The sequence below is a fragment of the Rhineura floridana genome, chromosome 18 (genome assembly GCF_030035675.1).
Source record: "Rhineura floridana isolate rRhiFlo1 chromosome 18, rRhiFlo1.hap2, whole genome shotgun sequence".
In the NCBI taxonomy this organism is placed as follows: Eukaryota; Metazoa; Chordata; class Lepidosauria; order Squamata; family Rhineuridae; genus Rhineura; species Rhineura floridana.
The window spans coordinates 15,267,595-15,286,757 of NC_084497.1; the positions used below are offsets into that span (position 1 = coordinate 15,267,595).

Genomic DNA, 19,163 nt, shown 5'->3' on the forward strand with positions numbered 1-19,163 from the left:
TGTGAACAAATTTTTTTTGCACTTTTGGACACATAAGAGATAAGGCAGTTTGTGCTGTCTAGAGGGTGATGTCAGCAGGCTTGGAGGATTAACTCCTTTGTGACTGGAAAAAGAAATAAAATGTTCTTTGCTTGGGAATAGTTAAGAATGACAATCAAGAAGGTGGCTGAGACCCTGGATGTACAGGAAGGGGTTCTCTATCTAGATATGTTTCAGAAAATAATGAATGAGATTAAGCTGGTGAGACAGGAGCTGAGACAGAGCAGACAAGAGATGAAAATTGAATTTGGCAAAATGAGACAGGAGCTGAAGGAAATTCAGGATTCTGTGAGAGGGGAGATGGATGAGACCAAAGATATGGCTGGACAAATAAAAGAAGATGAAAGAAAAATTAAAGGAAAGGTTCAAGCCCTGGAGATTGGAATAGATATATCAAATATGGACTTGGAAAAAGATTTGGATTTTATGGCTTTGATGGATCCTGGAGACAAATATCACTGTTTGGAATTCAGCGCTGTCCTTGAAGGAATTGGTGAAGAGATTAGAGATAATCAACAGTTCAAAAAAAATCCTGGATTGGAAGGATTTGATGGAACTTGAAATGGAGAAAGTTTACAGAATTAATTCCAGATGTGTGACAATGGAAAAACTCTCGGGAGATGTGATGGTGCATTCTGTGGAAAGGAGGAGCAGAGATGCAGCTTTACAACAACATTTCAGTGGTACATTCGGAATTGATGGCAAGGAAATATTTGTGATGAAAGAAATTCCTATCAGACTTTTATTATATGACTATGACTATGACAGCAAGATTACTATGGGTGCAAGGATGGAGATGGAAGATGGAATTAACACTGAGAATGGCTATTGAAACTACTGGACCTAGCAGACTTGATGAGATGGATTAATTGACATGTTTATTTGGAGAAAAATCGATGGATATATTTCTCAAGGAGTGGAAGCCTCTCTTTGACTTTTTGTGGAAAGAATAAAGTAATATTAATGAGATTTGATGATTAATTAAGATAACTACTGGAGGAAAGTGATTTTGTAATATATTAAGAGACAGGTTTGTTATATATTATAGATCTATAACTGATCTGCGACAAATCGGAAGTCAACATTTTATTTTATTGTATTAGTTATTAATTTGTTTTTTTTGTTTTGTTTTGTTCTGTTTTGTTTTTTGAAACTTTGAATAAAAATTAATGATAAAAAAAAGTCAACCTGTCAGACATAACCAGAAGGAAGAAAATTGCCAGCAAGGCAAGTCAAAGTGATTCACCAAGAAATTGGTTAGCTGTGTCCACCTTATACAACACCCTTGGTGCAACTGGTGGGGGTGGAGCACAAGCAAAGTCCTCGGTGGGATAACAGAGTTAAAAAGCAGAGGAAATCACATATAACGAAGAAAGATCCCAAGAAGCCCTGATGAGCCAAGGCATGGGGTAGGAATCCTAGCTCCCAGGACTGCTGACACAAAAGTAACACCTTTGGGCTGATGAGCCCTTTGCTTGGGATCAGTTCAAATGAGCCAGCTTTTCCATGCACAGCAGAAGCTCTGCGGCCTAGCCAGATCCCACATACTGTAACCCTAAACTAGCCCCTACACGGCGATGGAGCCTTCACGGAAGTTTGTTTTCCCAATGAGAGCGTTGATGAGGACAGGCCGTCCTTTCCCACATTCAGACTGTGCTGTCCTGATAATATCATCCATTTGATACTCATTCTGGCAGGTGAGCAGGAAACCTTTTCCTCCTAAACCTTCTGCCACAACATGGTAATCCAGATAATCCAGGCCACAAGCTACATTGCTACTGAGCATGGGAACTTGCTCCTGGGAAATCTGGCTCCAGCAGGCATCATTACCTACCAGAGCGATGACTGGTGTCTTGTGTCGCGCAAAGGAGTCAAATTCCATGATGACCCAAGAGAGCCATCTCCATATACGATCCAGACCTCTGAGTCTGGCCTGCAGAGCTTGGCTCACAAAGCAAAGCCTCCACCAATCCCTAAGTTCCCAAAGGCTCCTGAATCCAGCCAGGACAGTGGCCCCCTGGGCTTTACTACGTAGGCAGCACTTGCAACAAAATCACCTCTGTCGGCAACCAGCAGGCTGTCTTCAGGAAGCAAGAAATCCACATGGTGCAGCAGCTTCAGGGGGTTGAGATGCTGCTCTGTCCGTTTTTCTGCCTTCTCTCTGTTTGCTTTCTCCTTCATGTAATCATTCTCCTTCAGACTTGTTACCAAGTCCTGGGGACATGAATAGTGCTTCAACTCTTGGCTCAAGTGCACCAGAAAGGAGCCAGCATCCCCCTTAATAGCCATGTGGGGTTTCCAGAACAAATTTGCATTCTTCAGCAGTTGTTCCTGGTTCCTTTTGGCAGCAATGATTTTGCTGCACTTGCTTAAGACATGGCCATGTGACAGGCGAACATCACAGACTGTGCCTGCCAGAATGACCACATCTGCCTCCTTGAGTGCCTCACATTGGTTCTGAAGGATGTGCAGTGGGCTATTTTTCCCCAGCATTCCACGAGCCATGCCTCCAAGGAAGCATGGAATCCCCAGTTCTTCCGAAGCATCTCTGAGCGTTTTTACTGGAGTTGGTGGCAGGGTCACTTGGCTGCCAAGAAGGATGACTGGCTTCTTAGCCCAGCTGATGAGCTCCACACACTGTTGCACCTGTTCCTTTGTGGCCTTTGGCACGTTCACTGGCGAGGGTGAAAGGTCCCACATCTCCCATGCCCCAGCAAACAGGTTCCGCAAATAACTGTGCAGATACCAGTTAACAATCTTTCCCAACAGGCTTTGGAAGCATCGTTCTTGACCAGTTCTCTCTCTACGAGATGATATGGATACAGCACAACCAAAGGGAACTCTACAAACACAGGACCTGGTGTGTCACACTGGGCAATGGCCTTGGCCTTTCACAGCACAGGGGTGATCTCTCAGACAGTCTTCACTGAAGCACAGAAATTGCAGAGCGGTTTGGGTTTTAGCTTTCCTTACGCTATTCCTGCAAGCCCAAGCCGCTTGTCGGTACTCTTCCTTGGTGATGCGTTCTTCCTTCCATTCTTTATACATGCTCTTTTTTATTTTTTCCTCCTCCACCAGTCTTCCGTGTAGCCACATTGGCTTTTTCCGATGTCTTCCATTTTTCTTCCTCTTCGGAATTGTTTGCGATTGCGCTTTTTGTAATACGTTCTTCATGAACTCCCACGCTTCTTGGGCTCCTTTTTTCTTTAGTCTATCTAGCCACGGGATCCTACCCATCATTTCCCTGAGCTTGCTAAAATTGGCTTTCCTGAAATCCAAGGTCCATGTTTGACTATATTCTTCTTTGGCTTTCCCCAGAATCACAAATTCCAGCATTACGTGGTCACTTTCCCCCAAGGTACCGATCGCTTTAATTCCCGTGACCAATTCGTCCGTGTTAGTTAAGATCAGGTCCAGGATTGCCGATCCCCTTGTTCCTTCTTCTACTTTTTGAAAGAGGAAATTATCAGCAAGGCCCATCAGGAATTTGTTGGAGGCTTTGCGCTTCGCAGAGTTTGTCTCCCAGCAGATATCCGGGTAGTTGAAGTCCCCCATCACTACTACTTCTTGCCTCCTTGAGATTTGAGAGATTTGTTGGAGAAAGGCCTCGTCTACCACCTCTTCTTGGCTAGGGGGTCTGTAGTAGACACCTACTACCATGTCGGTTTTATTTGTTTCTCCATTTATTTTTACCCAAATGGTCTCTACCGGACCCCTTTGTTCGCTCTCTTGGATTTCCATAGAGGTGCATTTGTCTTTGACGTATAACGCTACTCCCCCCTCCTTTTCTGTTGCTTCTATTCTTTCTGTAGAGTTTATATCCTTGAATGGCTATATTCCAATCATGGGAGTCATCCCACCAAGTTTCTGTTATCCCTATGAAGTCATATTTGCCTTGATGCACTAAGACTTCAAGCTCCCCTTGCTTGTTTCCCAAGCTCCACGCGTTGGTATGTATTTTCACAGTGAGTTAAGCAGCTAGTGAGCAAACAAGTCCTATTTTACTATTTTAGTAGGCTTGTTTACTGTATATTTCAATAATGGATGTTTTAATGTAGTTGTTTTACTATGTATTTTAATTATGGGTGGTTGTAATTTTATAATTAGTTTTGTTCTTGTTATTTTGCTGTTGGCTTTAATTTGTTTGTGAACCACCTTGGTATTTCTTCTTGAAATGAAAGGCACTTGATGCTGATGCTGATGCTGTTGTTGCTGTTGTTGTTATTGTTATTATTATTTCAAAACATGAATTTCCCCAACCCAATGAATTTGCCTTGGTCGCCCTGATGGATGACCTTTATCGGGAGAATGACATGGGGAGTGTGACTCTATTATTCTTACAATTCTTATTCAGTGGCTTTTGATACCATTGACTATGGTATCCTTCTGGGCCAACTTGGTGAGATGGGTATCAGAGGCACTGTTTTACAGTAGTTCTGATCCTATCTCCAGGGTCGTTTTCAAAGAATAGCATTGGGTGATTGTCTTTTGGCCCCCTGGCAGTTGTGTTATGGGGTGCTGCAGGATACCATCTTGTCCCCCATGCTGTTTAACATTTATATGAAGCCCCTGGGAGTGGTCATCAGGAGATATGGGGCAAGGTGTCAGCAGTACGCTGACAATATCCAGTTCTATTTCTCTGTAACATCTGAATTGGGAGAGGTTGTGCAAGCCCTGGACCACTGCCTGGACTCGGTAGTGAGCTGGTTGAGGGCCAATAAACTGAGTCTGAATCGTAGCAAGATGGAGATGCTGTGGGTTGGTGGTTCCCGAGTTTGGATAATTGTTCAGTTGCCTGCTTTGGATGGGGTTGTACTCCCTCTGAAAGAGCAGGTTCATAGTCTGGGGGTGCTCCTGGATCCATCTTTGTTGCTAGAGGCCCAGGTGACCTCAGTGTCTAGGAGTGCCTTTTACCAGCTTTGGCTGGTAAGACAGCTGCGGCCGTTTCTGGACCAGGATAGCCTGACCACTGTTGATCATGCACTGATAACCTCCAGACTGGATTACTGTAATGCACTCTATTTGGGACTACCCTTGAGGTTGGTTTGGAAGCTGAAGCTGGTACAAAATGTGGTACCGAGACTGCTCACTGGGGTGGGGTATCACCAACATGTCACCCTGCTGCTGAAAGAATTGCACTGGCTGCCTATTAGCTACTGGGCTAAGTTCAAGGTTCTAGTTTTGGTGTACAAAGCCCTATACAGCTTGGGACCAGGATATCTGAAAGGTCGTCTTATCCTTTATATACCAAGCTGATCACTGCACTCTGCAGATGAGGGCCTCCTGCACATACCATCTTATCAGGAGGTCTGTTCTGCACAGTAGAGGAAGCAGTTAGTGCAGTGGCACCGTCCCTTTGGAATTCCCTCCCCTTAAATATTAGACAGGCACCAACTCTGTTATCTTTTCAGCATCTGCTGAAGACCTTCCTCTTTCAGCAAGCCTTTTAAGTAAAGACCTTATCCCAGTCTGCATGTATGTTGGAATTGCTTTTGAATATGTTTTTAAATCTTTTCTTTCTTTTTTAAACAAGATGTTTTTAAAGCTTTCTAAAAAAATGTTTTTAAAGACTTTTTGTTTTCATATGTTTTTAAACCTGTTTTGTTTTAATATATTTTAAAGTCTGTTTTTATGATGTTTTACAGTTTTTTTTATTGTTTTTGTTTGCCGCCCTGGGCTCCTACTGGGAGGAAGGGCAGTATATAAATTTAATAAAGAAATAAATAATAAGTAAGTCAATATGGGGTTCTTAAAAAAAAGTAAATTAAATTATTACATTTACAGTTCATGTTTCCTCCAAGGAGCTCAAGATGGTATACATAGTTCCCTCCTTCCCCATTTTATACTCACAATGATCATGTGAAGTAGGTTAGGCTGAGAGGCGGTAATTGGACAAAAGTTACTCCAATGAGCTTCATATCTGAATAGGGATTTGTATCGTAGGCCCTAGTCTCACACACCGGTGTCTCACAGAACATCAACAAAATAATTTAAACTGTAAAATGTGGATTAATGCATTATCCTCATAACACTTTTGTTTGTCAGCGCTGCATATAGCGGGGCATAGGCTAATTAAAGATATTAGTTTGCAAAGTGCCAGTGGTCTCTAGAAACCTCTGAATATGGGCTCCAGCTTCATTCTCCATGAGATTTTCCAGAGCTGTAGTGTATAAAGTGGACCTGTGGCAATAAGGTTAATTGTGCACCTCACAACACGCACACAAACAAACAATACAAAAAATTGGAAGTTTTCAGGAGAGAAGAAATGTCTCTTTTGTCGGCTGTTCTTAACAGTTTATTTTCAGCAGCCAAACACCAGCTGTGAGGTGCCTGTTTCATGTTAATTCCTAATTGAAAATAAAATGGTTATTCGCCTTAAATGCCACTTTTTCAGAGAGAAGTTCTAGGAGCGTAGCCGCAAGTCAGCACACTAATGGTTTCAATTGTGCTCATTGCTTTGAAGACATAAGAACATAAGAACATAAGAAGAGCCTGCTGGATCAGGCCAGTGGCCCATCTAGTCCAGCAGCCTGTTCTCACAGTGGCCAACCAGATGCCTGGGGGAAGCCCGCAAGCAGGACCCGAGTGCAAGAACACTCTCCCCTCCTGAGGCTTCCGGCAACTGGTTTTCAGAAGCATGCTGCCTCTGACTAGAGTGGCACAGCACAGCCATCACGGCTAGTAGCCATTGATAGCCCTGTCCTCCATGAATTTGTCTAATCTTCTTTTAAAGCCGTCCAAGCTGGTGGCCATTACTGCATCATGTGGGAGCAAATTCCATAGTTTAACTATGCGCTGAGTAAAGAAGTACTTCCTTTTGTCTGTCCTGAATCTTCCAACATTCAGCTTCTTTGAATGTCCACGAGTTCTAGTATTATGAGAGAGGGAGAAGAACTTTTCTCTATCCACTTTCTCAATGCCATGCATAATTTTATACACTTCTATCATGTCTCCTCTGACCCGCCTTTTCTCTAAACTAAAAAGCCCCAAATGCTGCAACCTTTCCTCGTAAGGGAGTCGCTCCATCCCCTTGATCATTTTGGTTGCCCTCTTCTGAACCTTTTCCAACTCTATAATATCCTTTTTGAGATGAGGCAACCAGAACTGTACACAGTATTCCAAATGTGGCCGCACCATAGATTTATACAACGGCATTATGATATCGGCTGTTTTATTTTCAATACCTTTCCTAATTATCGCTAGCATGGAATTTGCCTTTTTCACAGCTGCCGCACACTGGGTCAACATTTTCATCGTGCTGTCCACTACAACCCCGAGGTCTCTCTCCTGGTCGGTCACCGCCAGTTCAGACCCCATGAGCGTATATGTGAAATTAAGATTTTTTGCTCCAATATGCATAATTTTACACTTGTTTATATTGAATTGCATTTGCCATTTTTCTGCCCATTCACTCAGTTTGGAGAGGTCTTTTTGGAGCTCTTCACAATCCCTTTTTGCGAAGACTGTTGTGGGTTCCCACCACCCTCCCTGGCACAGTCTTTTCATTCAAAAAAATAAAAATAGTGAAAATAGAAATCTCATTTTGACATTGGTGAGTCTTATTCATTGTCCTGATTATTTGCTTTGCTTTGCTTCATATGAATTTCTCTTGACAATTTCTTATCTGCCACTGCTTTGGTACAGTTCACTCATCCACTGCAGAATATAACAAGCATGCATGAACATGCCATCACAGATTGATCATCACAGACAGAACTGAAACTAGTGGATGAGCTTCCGAGATTATCTGAATTGACTCAAAATAAGGCAAGCTATTTCCACCCCAGAAAACTGCAAAATAGCTCAACTTGTTCCCTACCAATCTGAATCAATATTCTGCCCCTGACTGGGGGCCCAGTTGGATCTGATCCATCCTCCCATGTTCACCAAACTCCCTTTATGAATGTCTAAATTCATTTGTGAGAGGAGTAATGTGGTCCCTGCTGGCCTCCACGTGACACTGCTTTTGACCCAGTCGGAATTTAATATGGCTCGGCTGGAAGCGGAGTGGTGTCACATTGGTCGATGCTCCCCTTTGCTCATTGCAGCTCCATAAAAAGGGGTTGGTGAGAGGGAAGCCCAGCAGAGGATCAGAGAAGAAAAAAATGCTGGAAGAATTTGAGTTGAGGGGCAAAGGGAGACAGAGGAGCAGGGATACTGGGAGGCATCGCTTCGATGAAGGCAGAGGGTTGAGCAGCGAAGGGGAGAATGAGAAGAGAGAGACAGACTTCTTGGTGGGTTATGTCCAGTGGCGAGCCAGAGTTTGAGAGAGGGGGAAAAGAACAGGGCAGAACCACTATATTGTAGCACAGAGGGAGAGAGTCTGAGTGATGGGGTACTTGCCTGAATTTCCTAGGGTTCACAGCAACCACCAACTCTGAAAATAAGAGGCTCTTCTGGAACTAGCTTAGTAGATGGTGGAAATGCTGTAGATGTCATCTATCTAGATTTCAGCAAGGCGTTTGACAAAGTCCCCCACGACCTTTTGATTAGCAAACTAGTCAAATGCGGACTACATGGAAATACTGTCAGGTGGATTCACAACTGGTTGGAAAACCGTACTCAAAGAGTGGTCGTCGGTGGCTCTGCTTCGGACTGGAAGGAGGTTTTGAGTGGAGTGCCACAGGGTTCTGTCCTGGGGCCGATACTCTTCAACATTTTTATCAATGACTTAGATGATGGGGTGGAGGGAAGCCTTATGAAGTTTGCGGATGATACGAAACTGGGAGGGATAGCTAACACAATGGAAGACAGGAATAAAATCCAAAGGGACCTGGATAGACTAGAAAATTGGGCTGAAATTAATAAAATGACATTCAATAAAGACAAATGCAGGATTCTGCATTTAGGCCACAAAAACAAAATGCACGGGTACAGGATGGGAAATACCCAGCTTAGCAGTAGTGCGTGTGAGAAGAACCTTGGAATTGTAGTGGATCGCAAGTTGAACATGACCCAGCAGTGTGATGCTGCGGCAAAAAAGGCAAATGCGGTTTTGGGCTGCATAAACAGAGCTATAGTTTCCAGGTCGAGGGAAGTAATAGTGCCACTATATTCTGCATTAGTCAGGCCTCATCTGGAATACTGTGTTCAGTTCTGGGCGCCTCATTTTAAGAAAGATATAGACAAGTTAGAGCGGGTTCAGAAGAGGGTGACAAGGATGATAGCCGGTATGGAGAACAAGTCTTATGAGGAAAGGTTGAAGGAACTTGGCATGTTCAGTCTGGTGAAGAGAAGGCTGAGGGATCCCCTTCGCTGGATGTCTTCAAGCAGAGGCTGGACAGCTTATGAGAATTGGAGTCCAACAACCTCTGGAGGGCCATCACAGGTTCCCCCTCCTTGCCTTGGAGGGATGGAACCTTTGGAGCTTGCAGATGATGCTGCCTCATGCAGCAGAGGCTATAGAAAATATCAGTAACAATAGCAATAGTATTGTATTTTCTGTTCGCCGCTTTGGGGGCTGTGATGATCCTGTATTAGTGTAAATAGGGTAAGTGCTGTTTGTTTAGAAGATACATGGTAAGTGGAGTGAAAGAGGAGGGGGAGTGAATGGGCAGTAGAATGCTGGATGATTGGCTGAGTGTTTAAAATGGCTGAATGTATAAAAGGAAGAATGTCAGGTAAATCTGGGGGTGAGAAGAGAACTGAGTGGGTTGCTTGGTGGGGTTTAGAGAGTTGTTTGCCAGGAGGGAGGTGGAGAAGGAGGGGGGTGGAGTTCGGATTAGTATTGAGTAAAACCATATGCTTATGTGCCTTAAGAAGAAATCTTGTTAATCTTGTTAGCTTTGTTATCTGTAATAAATACTTAATTTGGTTTACCAAAGGCCTGATCCTTGGCTGGGGTTTCACAGACCAGAAGGGAGGGTAAGGTAATGACCAAGGCTGAAGGGGAACTGTAACAAATGGTGGCAGCGGTGAAGAGAATAACAATACCAGTATTCAGAGTCTCTGGGAATACTAGTATTAGGACGTTACTGGTGTTTGCCTAGCAGGGGGATCTGTTGAGATCTGTGCTAGAGCGGGGAGGTAAACCATAAGAGAGTGTGGTCTGGACTGGTGGAGTCCCTGGTGGTGCCTAGAGACAGGCAGTAACCACTAGCAGGTAGGAACCTGACAGGGAGAGCCAGGGAAGGACGCATCACAGGGGCCTTGTTCAAAAATGCTGTAGATGTCATCTATCTAGATTTCAGCAAAGCATTTGACAAAGTCCCCCACGACCTTTTGATTAGCAAACTAGTCAAATGCGGACTAGATGGAAATACTATCAGGTGGATTCACAACTGGTTGGAAAACCATACTCAAAGAGTGGTCGTCGGTGGCTCTGCTTCGGACTGGAAGGAGGTTTCGAGTGGAGTGCCACAGGGTTCTGTCCTGGGGCCGATATTCTTCAACATTTTTATCAATGACTTAGACGATGGGGTGGAGGGAAGCCTTATGAAGTTTGCAGATGATACGAAACTGGGAGGGATAGCTAACACAATGGAAGACAGGAATAAAATCCAAAGGGACCTGGATAGACTAGAAAATTGGGCTGAAATTAATAAAATGACATTCAATAAAGACAAATGCAGGATTGTGCATTTAGGCCACAAAAACAAAATGCACGGGTACAGGATGGGAAATACCCGGCTTAGCAGTAGTGCATGTGAGAAGAACCTTGGAATTGTAGTGGATCGCAAGTTGAACATGACCCAGCAGTGTGATGCTGCGGCAAAAAAGGCAAATGCTGTTTTGGGCTGCATAAACAGAGCTATAGTTTCCAGGTCGAGGGAAGTAATAGTCCCACTATATTCTGCATTGGTCAGGCCTCATCTGGAATACTGCATTCAGTTCTGGGCGCCTCATTTTAAGAAAGATATAGACAAGTTAGAGCGGGTTCAGAAGAGGGCAACATGGATGATAGCCGGTATGGAGAACAAGTCTTATGAGGAAAGGTTGAAGGAACTTGGCATGTTCAGTCTGGTGAAGAGAAGGCTGAGGGGTGATATGATTGCACTCTTTAAGTACCTGAAGGGCTGTCACATAGAGGAGGGTACAGATTTGTTCTCTGCTGCCCCAGAGGGTAGGACTAGGTCTAATGTTTTTAAGTTGCAGGAGCGTAGATTCAGATTGGATATTAGAAGGAACTTCTTAACAGTAAGGGCAGTTCGGCAATGGAACCGACTGCCTAGGAAGGTGGTGGGATCCCCTTCGCTGGAAGTCTTCAAGCAGAGGCTGGACAGCTATCTGCCGGAGATGCTCTAGCTGTGGATTTTCTGCTGTGAGCAGGGGGTTGGACTCGATGGCCTACAAAGCCCTTCCAACTCTATGATTCTATGATTCTAACTCTGAATACCAGGGTTTGGCAAACTTTTTGGGCCACAGGGTACATTTTAAATTTTGAGGGTGCTGGGGATGCCAGTCACAAAATGGCTGCCATGTGGGTGTGGCATAACATAAAATTATAGTTATGGTGAAGCTTCTGTCAAACTGTATTTCCATACTGGAAAAGGCTTGACCTGTTGAATTTCTGTGTGCCATACAACCGCAATGTTTCCCCAATGCCAACCCTAAATCAAAGCCTGCATTGCCATCCTGTACCAATTTACCTAGAAGTAAGCCCCATTAAACACAAATAAACTTACTTCTGAGTAGACATGTATACCATTGTACTGTAAGTTAACTATACAGTGAATTCTTCATGAGTCCCTGGTCTTTAGCTCCTGCAAAGCTGGAGGCATGCCTTAGCCTCTTTGCAAAGTTTTCACATTTGCCTTTTCTCCTTTACCCACACTTTTTTGTGTAGTATCATTTGCAGAAAATAACTTTTACGCACTACCTGATTTCAGGCGATCCCAAAGATGAATCCTGATTGCTCGGGGAAAAGGGCAAACTATGGAGATTCCAGGGGCTAAAAGAAAAAAAAGACACTAAAATGTTTTGGGGGGGCAGGGATTCCTATGGCCTGGTATCCAAACAACTCACTTATCAATCACAGCTCTGACGTCACTCATTGGTTAATAACTTTGTCAGGAAGGAGCTGCCAGGCTGGCTCATTTCACAGAAATTGCTTGGAAGGGTACCTGCACATTTTGCTCCATAATTTTCTTTCTAGGAAGGATAGAACCGTCCTCTTTTAAGTGAAATCTCTGAATCTGGGCTCCCTGCCATGGGGACACTGAAGGCTTTTGTGGGTGCCATGACATCTTCAGGTGACAGGAAGGCAATCCCTGCTGAAGACTGTCTGGGAAAAGGAACAATGGGTGGATCCCGGACAGCATTTTCTCCTAAAATATGCATTTTAATTCATTTGGAAATGTTTTTAAGCCAAGAGCTGGATCACAACATTTGGAACGTATGAAATCAGAAATATTATTCACACATTAGCCCAGGAGGTGGGGGTCTCTATGCACTGAGCAGGAGGTTGGACTAGATTTCCAAGGTATCTTCTAGCTGTGTGATCCTGTGGCATATCTGTAACAGTCCACCCACATTTTTTCGGCCACTGCTTGATCTTGGGTATACAAATGGTGTGATGTACAGAGGGTGTGCAAATTAGACAAGGACACAGCAAGAATATGGTAATCAAGTGTGGTGTTCAAGTGTCAGTGCCCATTCATGTGCGAACCAGGCCCTAATGCTGAATAAACACAACATTGACTGCCACAGTGATTTAGGACATGGGTGGGGAACCTCAGTCCTGGGGGCTGAATGTGGCCCTCAGGACTCTCTGTAGACCACACCTATCCAGGACACATTTATCTATTGTTTGATTTATATCCCACCCTTCCTCCCAGCAGAAGCCCAGGGCGACACTGAGTCAGGAGGCCATGCACAGGCCGGGAACTTCCCCTCCACCTTCATGGGATCGTGTGTTAGCAGCACTGTATTGAAACCTATCCTGCAATTCCTTGAAACCTTTCTTCCCATGCGAAGGAGGCTTCCATTTTTCTGCCTGTTCCTCAAAGCATTTTAAAATTTTGTTAGATAAAGATGTTCTTCATTAAAAGGTGTGACTTTTTTTAAAATATATTTAAATATGATATATTGTATTTTATCTTGTTTGTTCACCGCCCTGAGAGCTATTCTGCTAAGGGCGGTATATAAATTGAAATAATAAATAATAAATAAATAAATAAATAAATATAGGTGAACAGCTGCCAGGTGCCTATGAGGCAGCCTCCTTGCCTTGCTCTGTCTACAAGGCTCCCCTGCTGAGGATGTGGCGGGGCTTTCAAGTAGTGCAGGCACCTGGGCAGGCTGCAGAGTGCAGATCACTGGTGAGATAAGGACACTCCTGGACATCCCTCAGCTACCTCGAAAGTAAGATATACACAAAGTATACCGCACACACACCCCCCATGAGAATTCTCTATCATCTCTATATTATCTCTATTCTGAATTTTTGAACGCATTTCTTTTCTTTCATTAATTATTGGAGAATGCTTGGAGGGGGCGGGAATGGTGAACAGGAAGAATGTATTCCCCACGAAGGCAGGTTGAGGATATTGGCAACTTTCAGGAGAGGGGTTACTTCAGCACAGCACTATGTACTTGCATGCCAACTTCAAACAGCATTGCCTGCTGTGTTGCGCATGCAAATCAAAATCTTATGCGTGGCTTATCAAATGACCAATCCCCAGACATATCATTCTAGAGTTAAAAAAAATTGAACCCCACTCAAAATATGATTTAAACAAACTAATAGCATAATCCATTGTGATACACTCACAATAGCCCTTACAAAATAACAGCAAGACCATGCTCTACAACATTCATTACAAAACAAAAAAGATCCTACCCATTCATAATCCAATGCATAACTGAACTACCCATTTAAAATTAAGCCATCTATAACGTTAATTTATATTCTAACAAAAAATTAAAAATAATTGACAGTTTTCTATTATCTAACATTCTTTATTCTCAGTTAGGTGTGGAACCCTTTTTCAGTCATAAATTATAGAATCATAGATTAGTAGAGCTGGAAGGGGCCTATAAAGCCATTGAGTCCAACCCCCTGCTCCGTGCAGGAACCCAGCTTAAAGCACACTGACAGGTGGCTGTCCAGCTGCCTCTTGAAGGCCTCCAGTGTTGGAGAGCCCACTACCTCTCTAGGTAATTGGTTCCATTGTCATACCACTCTCTAAGTATTAGGAAGTTTTTCCTGATGTCCAGCTGAAATCTGGCTTCCTGCAACTTGAGTCCATTATTCCATGTCCTGCACTCTGGGACGATCGAGAAGAGATCCCGGCCATCCTCTGTGTGACAACCTTTCATGTACTTGAAGAGTGCTATCATATCTCCCCTCAGTCTTCTCTTCTCCAGGCTAAACATGCCCAGTTCTTTCAGTCTCTCTTCATAGGGTTTTGTTTCCAGTCCCCTGATCATCCTTGTTGCCCTCCGCTGAACCTGTTCCAGTTTGTCTGCATCCTTCTTAAAGTGTGGTGTCCAGAATTGGACCCAGTACTCAAGATGAAGCCTAGCCAGTGCCGAATAAAGGGGAACTAGCACTCTATGCAATCTGAGACCTATACTGCAGCCTAAAATTCCTAGTGCCAAAGTCCTTCAAGATGGAGGGGTGAATGGGTCCAGAGCCAGAAGGGGGAAAGGAATGGATCCAGCTCTTTCCTTTGCACAGCAGGGTGAATTCCAGCTGTGCAAAGGCCAAAGGTTTTTCTCCACACTCAAACACATTTCTTCATCCAGGCATGCAAGAGGCATTTCAACAGTTCAAGGCCCCATTGCCAGTCAGGCAAATGTCCTTGAAGGGGATCACAGTTTAGGGTTTCTTCCTGCTTTACACCTGCCCCCCTGACAGCCCCAGGACACTTCGTTGGCTGAACCCAGCCTAGGGGGATCCAGGAATGTCTTGATCCAACTCGGTCAAACCCTGGATCTGCCCAGATTGAGCCAATTGGGGATTTAGCTGTTGTTCAGAATTGCACAGCCTAACAATTACACCCGGCCCTGTCAGTGCTTTATGTAATGTTAGATTGCTAACCACCCGTTCTCACAAACAAGTCATCAGCTGAAGCTGCAGCTGTCTAGTAAACTTCTTGTATGTCTCAAGCTGGCCTCTGACAACACTTACAATCTAAAATATATGCAGAATCTAAAATTAGGTCACTTTGGTCTAACTGATTTTACACACACACACATGCGTACACATACACTGAACTTCATAGCAAATGTCTTCTTTAATTGAAATTAAACACACCCAAAAGGGTTGTTTTAGGAAATCCTCTGGAAATCCTCCACTGACATTCTGAAGAATTTCTAAAGTGCCCTCAGAATAAGGCAGAAAAATAAAAATCTCTTTCACAGGGGAAGATTTTTTTTATTATTGAGAAATTGGAGGACAGTACAACTTTCCACTTCAAATTTGGGTACCAAGGAAGCAAAGCAGAGTGTGCAGTCTCCAAAATGAAAGGCTGTTTGTTTTAAAACTTAACGACTGAGTCAAAACTGTGTTCCCAGTTTTGGTCTTTTCTCAGTTAGGCTCACAAAGATCCACTAAGCCAGATGGAGCCCTTGCAAAACCACAAATATGCTTTTTCTTTAAAGTGTATATATTATTCTATCAGTCCATATATGCACATTGGTTTTTTTGGTGTGTGAGGGGGTGAAACCTGTGTCAAACGACGCATGCCACAATTCCAGAATTAATTTTATAACTTTCTATAACCAAAATTAGAATTCAAAAGAAGAGAGAGAGAATCCGGAGAACCGACGCAGGAATGGAACAGGGGGAAATTCTCTCATCCCAACCCGCAACTACCCTTCTGCCAGTTTGTGCCTGAGACCACCAACTCTCTTCAGGCATTCTCAATCTGGAACTGGAGGGCAGGGGTCTGGGGATACCCATACCAGCCCCAGCCCCCTCATGTTCTGTGGGAAGGTCTGAAAGGGAACTGAAAGCATGTTTGGCTGGTTGACCTTATCACCCTGCCCATCATCGGATACCCTGATCGCGCAGCCTTCCTGACTGCAGGGAGGACTATAGGCATGTTCAACTCAACCAATCCCACTTCAGACCTTCCTGTTGAACTTGGGAAGCTTGTGGGGTGGCAGGCATGCAGGGGTTCATCTCCCTGCACCCCCTCCGCAGATGCAAATTTGAATACACTTCACATGTATTCCTCCTGCTGGGAGGAAGGGCGGGATATAAATCAAATAATAAATAAATAAATGTGCTTGAAGAGGGCTCTGCTCTTAAAAACAATCTGCTACTGGGTAGTCTACGTGCAAAGGGGCTACTGGGCCAATTGTGCATTTGTTCTGGGTCATTCCCGGAGCACACTTTCTCTCTCTATCTCTCCACCCACCCCCCCGCCATCAGCTCTCCTTAGCTTCAAATGTCTGACACACAGGAAAGGACACTCTCTGACTGGTCCCCCTGTGCAGTAATTAAAGAAAAAAGAAAAAGGAGCCACAAACTCGATCTATAATAAACACAATCACACATCTACTCTGCATTTAACCAGTGAACATCCAGAAACAGAAGCCACAAAATTGAGGGCATAAATCAGTTGTCGACACTTCATAAAAGCCAAGGTGCTGATCAAGGCCACCCTAACCCTTTCCTTCTCAGTTCTTATATGGCCAAAATAAAGAGCAGCTGCTTGTTTTATTAATTTTCTTGGTGGTAAAATGGAAATGGAAATGGATGGCTTTCAAGTCAATTCTGACTTTTGGTGACCCTACAAATGGGTTTTCACTGTAAGCAGTATTCAGAGGGGCTTACCATTGCCTTCCTCTGAGGCTGAGAGGCAGTGACTGGCTCAAGGTCACCCAGTGAGCTTCAGGGCTGTGTGGGAATTCAAACTCTGGTCTCCCAGGTCAGAATCCAGCACTCTAACCACTACGTAAATGTTAGTTAGTAATTGCGCCATTGCTCAACTTCCCAATTTCACAAGCAGGGGCAATAGGCAGGGGCAACATTTTTCAGCCAGAGGGCCACATTCCCTCATGGGACACATTCCAGGGCCCACATGCCAGTGGTGGGTATGTCAGGCCAGCAAAAGCACTCAAGGATGGCATGGAGCAGGCCAGTGATGGGCATGACATGGGTAATGTCCTGCGTGTCAAATAGAGAGGCTCCAAACAGCAGGAAAGGACCAAGGATCAAGTTAGAAGACTCTTCTCAGTGGCTAACATGCTCCCCTTTCATACTGATTGGCTCATAGGATGCTGGAGACATAGGGATCCTGCTGGGAGCTGGCTCCCCAAAAAGTAAGGGGGTCTAAGATGACTACACCCCTGCATGCACCTCAATATCAGGGGATGGGCTTGGTACCTTCATTCCCATTCCTTTTTCCAGCCATTCTGGAAGACACCAGGGACAGCACTTGGCTTCTCCGTAACTGTGCTTGTTTTAATGATTGGACTACAATTTGCTGGGGGACATTCATGTAAAGATTTAAGCATCACTTCAGTCCTAAGCAGCTAAGGGACTTCAATTCCTCTCTCTCTCTCTCTCTCTCTCTCCCAGCAGCAAATAAAACGGGAGAAATCAAGAAAAATAATTTTAAAAAACCCCACACAAAAGAGCTCCGTGTTTCCAAATCAATTGCCATTAATCCTCAGTCTCCAGCCACTGTGCTAGTTCTAAATGAAAGCAGTAGTTTCAGAGTTGCAAGTGAAGTTTATCCCATGAGTAGCAATAAGGAGATTATAGAGTGGAGAGATGTCTCGTCGTTTCATGTGGCGACTTTGTGGTGGTAATGAGGCCTTTGGTTATGTTGTCTAGGATCTTACCGGGGGGGGGAGGGAATGGATTTTCAGCTCTCTGATCTCATGTGGGTTTCTTTATTTTCTTGTAAATTGTCTTTATCAGTTGCCTCTCCACCAGGTCAACCATATTAAAGCCCTGAAACAAATCAACGTGTATGGATAACTTGGAAAGGAAAAAAGAAACACATTGCCATTAAAGCTGGATGTAGTTAAAACAAGCCAGCCAAAGAGGGCCATTTTCAAAACAGAAAGCTCATCTCCCTGTATGGTCTTGCCTGTGAGGCCCTTCGTAAACTCCGTCAGGAGCTATACATTGTGCAAGAGAAGGCCTGCTTTGTGGTGGCTCCCTGATTGTGGAACTCCTTCCACTCTGATATTTGGTTGGTTCCTACTCTTCTGGGATTTAGATACCACCTGAAAGCATGACTACATTCACAGTCCTTTTGTTAAATGTTCAGCTGGATCTTCCTGCCATTCCATGGTGATCTGAAATGTGGATTTTATCTGGTCTTATTTTGCTATAGTTGTTATTTTAAATGGTCTTTATTGTTTCCCACCCTCGGATCTTTGGAGAAAGGACAGTTTCCAAATATTTTAAAACAATAAGCGAATAAATAAAAGCAGGCAATCAAGAATATCCTACAAAGAGCACCTTCAGTGCTTTGGGCAGTAATGGATTGAACATAAGAACATAAGCAGAGCCTGCTGGATCAGGCCAGTGGCCCGTCTAGTCCAGCATCCTGTTCTCACAATGGCCAACCAGGTGCCCGTGGGAAGCCTGCAAGCAGGACATGAGTGCAAGAACACTCTCCCCTCCTGAGGCTTACAGCAACTGGTTTTCAGAAGCATGCTGCCTCTGACAAGCAAAGCCATCATGGCTGGTAGAAATGAATAGCCTTATCCTCCATGAATTTGTCTAATCTTCTTTTAAAGCCATCAGTGTTTGTGGCCACCACTGCCTCTTCTTCTTTCTGCCTCAGTTGGAAGATTATTTTGTTGGAAGATTCAGGACAGACAAAAGTAAGTACTTCTTTACTCAGCACGTAGTCAAACTATGGAATTTGCTCCCACAAGATGCAGTCATGGCCACCAGCTTGGATGGCTTTAAAAGAAGATTAGACAAATTCATGGAGGACAGGGCTATCAATGGCTACTAGCCGTGATGGCTGTGCTCTGCCACCCTAGTCAGAGGCAGCATGCTTCTGAAAACCAGTTACCGGAAGCCTCAGGAGGGGAGAGTGTTCTTGCACTCGGGTCCTGCTTGCGGGCTTCCCCCAGGCACCTGGTTGGCCACTGTGAGAACAGGATGCTGGACTAGATGGGCCACTGGCCTGATCCAGCAGGCTCTTCTTATGTTCTTAGGTTATGTGTTGCGTGAAGAAGGCTTTTCTTTTGTCTGTCCTGAATCT

The 19,163-nt window shown here is 44.2% G+C and overlaps 1 pseudogene; it reads right to left on the reverse strand.

Moving 5' to 3' along the window:
• Positions 1-1,606: 1,606 nt before the first annotated feature.
• Positions 1,607-19,163, reverse strand: part of LOC133372817 (2-hydroxyacyl-CoA lyase 2-like) — a 32,361-nt pseudogene continuing 14,804 nt past the window's right edge.